Source organism: Oryctolagus cuniculus, chromosome 17 (genome assembly GCF_051225735.1).
Source record: "Oryctolagus cuniculus isolate XC-2025 breed Fujian yellow rabbit chromosome 17, ASM5122573v1, whole genome shotgun sequence".
Classification (NCBI taxonomy): Eukaryota; Metazoa; Chordata; class Mammalia; order Lagomorpha; family Leporidae; genus Oryctolagus; species Oryctolagus cuniculus.
Genome location: NC_142883.1, coordinates 71,203,515 through 71,211,410, shown reverse-complemented (window position 1 = coordinate 71,211,410; position 7,896 = coordinate 71,203,515). Strand labels below are relative to the sequence as shown.

Here is a 7,896-nt window from a genome sequence, read left to right as displayed (position 1 = left end):
TTAACTAAAGCACTCCAGGTTAATGTTTAAATACAGTGTCTCAACAAGAGAAAGAAAAATTGTCCTACATTTTTCCTCCCATTACCTGAAAACAAAATGGGTGTACATACATTAAATATATTACAAATGTCCAGGTCATGTATCCCAGCTGGAATTCTTTACTGATTGTGTGGCATTTTGCATTGTGATGTTCAGTCAAGACATTGCTATGAGTAGAAGGTTGTTGATTTAAGGCAAGTCTGAGCTTCATTAAAATTAACTGTTGCGTGTTTGTTCTTCTGGTGGCTATAGAAGCTTCATGTTTGCTTTGGACACCACTAGACATCTTAGATCTTGAAGTAAAACTTGAATGCTATATGCATTTTGCCATTTTGCTACTACTAGTATGCTCTGTGCAACCATCATTCCACTGGTATTATTTATCCCATTCATATTAATGTTGTTACAAATCTAACTGATGGAGGAGCTTCTGGGTATTTAGGTCCACATCCTACTTTCAGGCTATATATTCTGTTCTCATAATTTGTCCTTGGTGGCCCCATAATCATGCCTGTCCACCTTGTAAGTGTCATATCTTCATAATCTTAAAGGCCCTAGCTAACTGTACCATCACCTACTCCTTTTTGTCCTTCTTTGAGTTATTCCAACAAGCAAAAATTATGAGGAATTTTAACTCCTGTGGAGACTGCCATCTTCTCCTGCAGCCCAAGACAGCTGCTTCATGCATGGGACAACTACCAAAATGAATTTTTAATTTCAGTTACTATAATTTTAAACACAATTTCTATTTCATTTCTTTTTATAATAGCTATTTTTAAAATTGATATTCTATATCGGGTAACACATTGTTCTCACACTTTTCTGTAATTTTTGGACATGGGTTTTTAGTTCTCTGAAGATATTTAAGACAGTTAATTTGGCCAGTGCCACAGCTCACTAGACTAATCCTCTGCCTGCAGCACTGGCACCTCGGGTTCTAGTCCTGGTCAGGGCGCCAGTTCTGTCCCAGTTGCTCCTCTTCCAGTACAGCTTGTGCTGTGGCCTGGGAAGGCAGTGGAGGATGGCCCAAGTGCTTGGGCCCTGCACCCACATGGGAGACCAGGAGGAAGCACCCAGCTCCTGGCTTTGGATTGGCACAGCATGCTGGCCAAAGCGGCCATTTGGGGGGTGAACCAATAGAAGGAAGACCTTTCTCTCTGTCTGTCTCTCTCTGTCTAACTCCCCCTGTCAAAACAAAAAAATGACAGTTAATTTAAGCCTTTGTTTAGTAAATATAACACCTGGGCTTCCTAACAAGAGTTTCTGAGAACTGCTTTTTTATCTCTATACTTATGTGCTATGTCTTCTTATATTTACTGTTTTCCTTTTATATTTTTTGTTGAAAAACCCACATTGTGAATAATATAATGTGGCAACTCTAAGAATTACATTCTATATCCACTGAACAAGGCTTGTTGCTGCTGTTTATTTTAGCCAACCTTCCTGGAATATTCTTTGTATGTTAACCACTTAAATCTCTGTTAATTTTGTTAGTATATAGCTAATTATTAGACAATTTTTTTAAATTTCTTAAGCTACTTATTACCCTATTATTATTTTCTTAAATTTCTTAAACTACTTATTACTCTATTAAACTCTGTGTATGTGCTGGCACATACTTTCATCAATACAGAGTAAACAGCTCTGCCTTAGCAACCACTTCCTGTTTGCCCACTCCATCAAGTCCAAACAGAGGTGAGAGTTCTACAGCTGCTCATTTTCTCAGTCTGCAAAAGCTGCACAAGTGTGTGGCCTTCTAGATCTCTGGGAACATTTAGAAGATTTTCAAAGCCCACTACTGTTATCTCATTCCCCATATTTTCACTTTACATTTTTTGGTCAGCCTTTTTTTGGCCTCAATTAGAATCATTGTCTTGGGCAGTTATAATGTTAAACAATTGCCTCTAATTGTTTTCAAAAATAGGACTAGCAGTGAAGTTTTTCTCACAGAGTGTGCACTGAGTCAGGTCAAAGACATGCCTTGTAAACACTGCTTGCCAGGGAGCTGTCAGTCAATTTAAAAAGCAACAGCTCTCTGGGGATGGGGCTTCTTGGAAGCTCTATTCTCTCTCTCTCTCTCTCTCTCTTTTTTTGACAGGCAGAGTTAGACAGTGAGAGAGAGAGACAGAGAGAAAGGTCTTACTTTAGCCGTTGGTTCACCCTCCAACGGCTGCCGTGGCACGCTACTGCCGGTGCATCACGCTGATCTGAAGCCAGGAGCCAGGTGTTTCTCCTGGTCTCCCATGTGGGTGCAGGGCCCAAGGACCTGGGCCATCCTCCACTGCACTCCCAGGCCACAGCAGAGAGCTGGCCTGGAAGAGGGGCAACCGGGACAGAATCCAGCCCCCCGACCAGGACTAGAACCCCGTGTGCCAGCACCACAGGTGGAGGATTAGCCTATTAAGCCGTGGCACCAGCCCTTGAGGACGCTATCCTCATTTTGCCTTTTCCACTAGCTGCTGGGCTCCTTGTTTTCACAGCTATTATAAAGACCTTTCTCTCTGTCTCTCCCTCTCACTGTCTGTAACTCTACCTCTCAAATAAATAAATAAAATCTTTTAAAAAACAAAAACAAAAAAAATTTCAGGGTCATGCATTTTGTAATTAAAACACCATTTGGATGCCTGTAGTTTAGATCTGAGTTCCTTGAGTTCAAGTCTCAGCTTCATGTTTAATACAGTATCCTGCTGACACACAGGCAGTAGATAGTGAATGAAGTACTTGGGTTCCTGCCACCAACATGGCAGAACCAGATTGGACTCAGATTCCTGGCTTTGGCCTCAGCCAGCCCACAGGCATTTCAAGATTGTAGCAGATGAATGATATATCTCTCTGTCACTATTTCTCTGTGTATGTCTGTGAGTCTTTCCAATAAATACATAACTAAATAAAAGTCTTTAAAATATATTATATTAGGAATTCAAATTTGCTATATGTACCCAGAAATTAAGTTCTAATTAGAAAGGCAAAAATTTGAGATGTATTTCTGAACTACATTTGTGCCATGAAACAACACAAACTAGAAAATCATAATCTTTGTTTCAACTATGTAAAATATAGCATAATACAAAAGGTCAAGATGATAATAGAATAATTAATTAACAGTTTGTCACCTGTTACAAACCATAACTGAAGTCTCTGTATATGTGTGTATGCTAGATGGGGTTCCTGGTTCCTGGCTTTGGAGTGGCCTAGCCCCTGCCATTGTGGTCATCTCAGGAGTGAAACAGATGGATGGATGATCTCTTTCTTTGTCTCTTTCTCTGTCTTTCTCTGTTACTCTGCCTTTCAGATAATTAAACAAGTATTTAAAAATAAATCCATGTGCATATTAATATATTTTCAAATGTGTAGCATTAAAAATTTCACTAAATAAATACTTCTCAGTCTAAATGATACAAAATGAAATGAAAATTCTACCTAAAAAAGATTCTGTAATTCAACTGGAAAAAGTTGTTGTATCAATTATGGTACTGGGAATGAGCTAAGGTGCAGATTATTTTAAGTGCTGGTGATTCCCTACAGTTTTAAATCTTCACTAGAATATGCAGGAGATGTGTTAGCAACGTGTAGTTTAACATTCCCCTGTAGGAAGGGGAAAATATAGAAATCATTTGTAAATACAGGCCCACTTTTTTATAGCTAACAGATAATTGGTACATACTAGTTAGTAGTTATATCATAGCTTAGAACCTTCTGACATGAAATCATCAAGCATTCTCAAATCACATTCTTCTATAGTTTTGTGTCTTCATCAGTTCTCAAGCCCAAATCATTGACTGTAAGTTGATCACTGTGAGCTTCATATTTTACGTTTCTATTTATCCAAATAGTAAACCAAGATATCATGAATAAAACTTGTATAATTAAGATATGAAGCAATAATTTAAAAAACCAATGTCCATGAATTTAGTATAAAATAAAATGGAACTTTTGTATAAGTCATTTAATTTACTGTGTATATAATGAAAGTACTTTGAATAAAATTAAATAATACTAGCACATCAGCAGATAACTTAAAACTAAAGCTATTATAATAGATCAAGGAAGTTATTAGAATGGTATTTTCAAAGTCAGGATAATTCTTTTTATTGTTACAAGATAATTACCATATGCCTTCATCTTCCTTTAAATCTCAATTATCTCCTGTACCAACCTGTGTGAATAAGAATTATCCTTTTTTTTGAAATTTTAAAATCATTATTTATTGATAGTATTTCCACTTTGTTCCATTTATCTTTTTCAATTTATTGGGACCTTCTTTCTTTGTTAATTTGTATAAATACTTTGTTTAATAAAATCATATTAACTGTAATCTATTATATTATATGATTACAGCTATGTTTAAAAATGGTAACTGCACAAAATGTATTTGTTGTTTGACAGTAGTTGTATTCTTTCTATACTGAAATTTTCATAATATGCCAATATTACTTTTATTTATACATATACACAAACATACATGCATATACACAATTTTTGATTTCTTCATGAGACTTAGTGGGCTACTAGGAAAATCTTTTTTTTTTAACTTTTATTTAATGAATATAAATTTCCAAAGTACGGCTTATGGATTACAATGGCTTCCCCCCCATATCGTCTCTCCCACCCGCATCCCTCCCCTTTCCCACTCCCTCTCCCTTTCCATTCACATGAGGATTCATTTTCGATTCTCTTTATATACAGAAGATCAGTTTAGCACACATTAAGTAAAGATTTCAACAGTTTGCTCTCACACAGAAATATAAAGTGAAAAATAATAGATGATTTTTTAAATGATGATGAAATCAGATCAGACCTATTGTCATGTTTAATCCCAGTGAGAGTCAAGTTGGGAATTGATAATTTCTTCTTCTTCTTTTTTTTTTTTACAGAAGATCAGTTTAGTATACATTAAGTAAAGATTTCAACAGTTTGCACCCCCATAGAAACACAAAGTGAAATATACTGTTTGAGTACTCATTATAGCGTTAAATCTCAATGTACAGCACATTAAGGACAGAGATCCTACATGAGGAGTAAGTGCACAGTGACTCCTGTTGTTGACTTTACAAATTGACACTCCTGTTTATGGCATCAGTAATCTCGCTATGCACCAGTCATGAGTTTCCAAGGCTATGGAAGCCTTTTGAGTTCACCAACTCTTATCTTGTTTAGACAAGGTCATAGTCAAAGTGGAGGTTCTCTCCTCCCTTCAGAGAAAGGTACCTCCTTCTTTGAAGACCTGTTCTTTCCACTGGGATCTCACTCACAGAGATCTTTCATTTAGGTGTTTTTTTTGTTTTTTTTTTTGTTTTGTTTTGTTTTTTGTTTTGTTTTTTGTTTTTTGCCAGAGTGTCTTGGCTTTCCATGCCTGAAATACTCTCATGGGCTTTTCAGCCAGATCCAAACGGCTTTAGAGCTGATTCTGAGGCCAGAGTGCTGTTTAGGACATCCACCATTCTATGAGTCTGCTGAGCATCTCACTTCCCATGTTCGATCACTCTCCCCTTTATTTATTCTATCGGTTAGTATTACTTGTACTAGACTTGTTTATATGCTTCCTTTGACTCTTAGTCCTTTCATTATGATCAATTGTGAACTGAAATTGATCACTTGGACTGGTGAGATGGCATTGGTACATGCCACCTTGATGGGATTGAATTGGAATCCCCTGGTATGTTTCTAACTCTACCATTTGGGGCAAGTCAGCTTGAGCATGTCCCAAATTGTACATCTCTTCCCTCTCTTATTCCTACTCTTATGTTTAACAGGGATCACATTTCAGTTAAATTTCAACACTTAAGAATAACTGTGTATTAATTACAGAATTAAACCAGTCATATTAAGTAGAACAGACAAAAAAACTACTAAGAGGGATAATGTATTAAGTTGTTCATTAACAGTCAGGGCTATGCTGATCAAGTCACCATTTCTCATAGTGTCCATTTCACTTCAACAGGTTTCCTTTTTGGTGTTCAGTCAGTTGTCACCAATCAGGGAGAACATATGGTATTTGTCCCTTTGGGACTGGCTTATTTCACTCAGCATGATGTGTTCCAGATTCCTCCATTTTGTTGCAAATGACTGGATTTCGTTGTTTCCTACTGCGGTATAGTATTCTAAAGAGTACATATCCCATAATTTCTTTATCCAGTCTACCGTTGATGGGCATTTAGGTCGGTTCCAGGTCTTAGCTATTGTGAATTGAGCTGCAATAAACATTAGGGTGCAGACCGCTTTTTTGTTTGCCAATTTAAATTCCTTTGGGTAAATCCCAAGGAGTGGGATGGCTGGGTCGAACGGTAGGGTTATCTTCAGGTTTCTGAGGAATCTCCAAACTGACTTCCATAGTGGCTTGACCAGTTTGCATTCCCACCAACAGTGGGTTAGTGTCCCTTTTTCCCCACATCCTCGCCAGCATCTGTTGTTGGTAGATTTCTGTATGTGAGCCATTCTAACCGGGGTGAGGTGAAACCTCATTGTGGTTTTGATTTGCATTTCCCTGATTGCTAATGACCTTGAACATTTTTTCATGTGCCTGTTGGCCATTTGGATTTCCTCTTTTGAAAAATGTCTATTGAGGTCCTTGGCCCATCTCTTAAGTTGGTTGTTTGTTTTGTTTTTGTGGAGGATTTATTTATTTATGAGAAAGAAAGAGCTACAGAGAGAAAGGAGAGACACACAGAGAGATCTTGCATCTATTGTTTCACTTCCCAGATGGCTACATATCTGAGACTGGGACAGACTAAAGCTAGGAGCCAAAAGATTCTTATGGGTCTCCCATAAGGGTAGCAGGGGCCCAGAGTCATGGGCCATTTTCCATTATTTTGGAAATATATTTTAAAAATAATTACATAATATTCATTTTTTTAACTTTTATTTAGCAAATATAAATTTCCAAAGTACAGCTTATGGATTACAATGGCTTCCCTCCCATAACTTCCCTCCCACCCACAACCCTCCCATCTCCCACTACCTCTCCCTCCCCCTTCCATTCACATCAAGATTCATTTTCAATTCTCTTTATATACAGAAGATCAGTTTAGCATATATTAAAGATTTCAACAGTTGCACCCACACAGAAACACAAAATGAAAAATACTGTTTGAATACTAGTTATAGCATTAAATCACACTGTACAGCGCATTAAGGACAGAGATCCTACATGAGGAGTAAGTGCACAGGGACTCCTGTTGTTGACTTAACAAATTGACACTCTTGTTTATGGTGTCAGTAATCTCCCTAGACACTTGTCATGAGTTTCCAAGGCTATAGAAGCCTTTTGGTTCTGCTGATTTTGATCTTATTTAGACAAGGTCATCGTCAAACTGGAGGCTTCAGAGAAAGGTACCTCCTTCTTTGATGGCCCTTTCTTTCCACTGGGATCTCACTCGCAGAGACCTTTCATTTAGGTCCTCTTTTTTTTTTTTTGCCAGGGTTTCTTGGCTTTCCATGCCTAAAATACTGTCATGGGCTCTTCAGCCAGATCTGAATGCCTTACGGGCTGATTCTGGGGCCAGAGTGCTGTTTAGGATGCTGTTTAGGACATCTGCCATTCTATAAGTATTCTGTTTATCCTGCTTCCCATATTGGATCATTCTCTCCCTTTTTTATTCTATCAGTTAGTATTTTCAAATACTAGTCTTGTTTATGTGATCCCTTTGACTCTTAGACCTATCAGTATGATCAATTGTTGTGGGGAGCCATTGCACCGCACCCTAAAGATGGCGCCGGCTCCTTTCTCCCGGAAGGACTGGCGAGAAACAAACAACTCCTAATAAGGAGATGGCTGAGCTCCCTTCTGGCTTCCGCATTGCTGTACCTATCAATCCTTGCCACTTGGCTGCTTTTGATTGGTGTGCTGATGGCTATAAG

The 7,896-nt window shown here is 37.9% G+C and overlaps 1 pseudogene; it reads right to left on the bottom strand.

Moving 5' to 3' along the window:
- Positions 1 to 255: 255 nt before the first annotated feature.
- Positions 256 to 692, bottom strand: LOC100356846 (ubiquitin-conjugating enzyme E2 variant 2-like; annotated as a pseudogene).
- Positions 693 to 7,896: the final 7,204 nt, after the last annotated feature.